This window comes from Myotis davidii, unplaced genomic scaffold (genome assembly GCF_000327345.1).
Source record: "Myotis davidii unplaced genomic scaffold, ASM32734v1 scaffold726, whole genome shotgun sequence".
NCBI lineage: Eukaryota > Metazoa > Chordata > Mammalia > Chiroptera > Vespertilionidae > Myotis > Myotis davidii.
The window spans coordinates 754,696-755,362 of NW_006297808.1; positions in this window are offsets into that span (position 1 = coordinate 754,696).

Genomic DNA, 667 nt, shown 5'->3' on the forward strand with positions numbered 1-667 from the left:
TCGGAGGGTGATGGGGGTCTACGCCTCTGGCCAAGGCATCAGGCCTGGGCAAGGGGCAGAGCCAGCAATCGGAGAGGACCCACTGGGCTGATGCAGTGGGGACAGACCCTCTGGCTTGTGTCAGGAGCAGACTGGGGGGGAAGAGGAAGCAGGGAGACAGCAGGAGGCAACAGCACCCTCCCCAAGGCGATGCGGAGACAGTGGAAACTGGCAGCCGAGGCAGCAGCTTTTGGGTGTGCTGGAGGGAAGCCTGAGCATGAGGAACTGTGTGTGTGTGTGTGTGTGTGTGTGGGCTTCCAGGTGAGCCAGGCCGCAACTGCTGGGCTCCCCGTAGGTTCATGCAGGAGCCGGTCTGCGAGGCTAACCAGGAGAGAGTGCAGTGCCCACACGGCTTCTGTGCAGCACCGCTGGGCAGCCTAGAGGCCCACGTTGCACCCTGGCCCGTGGTGTCCAGCTGTGCTCACATCTCTGCATGGGGACTCAGGCACTGTGACTCAGGTGGAGGACTCGGGGGCCCAGGTGCTGCCCAGGGCCCAGAGGTCAGCTGGGACCTGCCTTTCCACACCAGATGCTCACGCTTCAATCACCGGCCAGGCCTACCTAGGGACCGCACCCGTGCACAAATTTTGTGCACCAGGCCTCTTGAGTTTTAATGTTTTTAAATGAA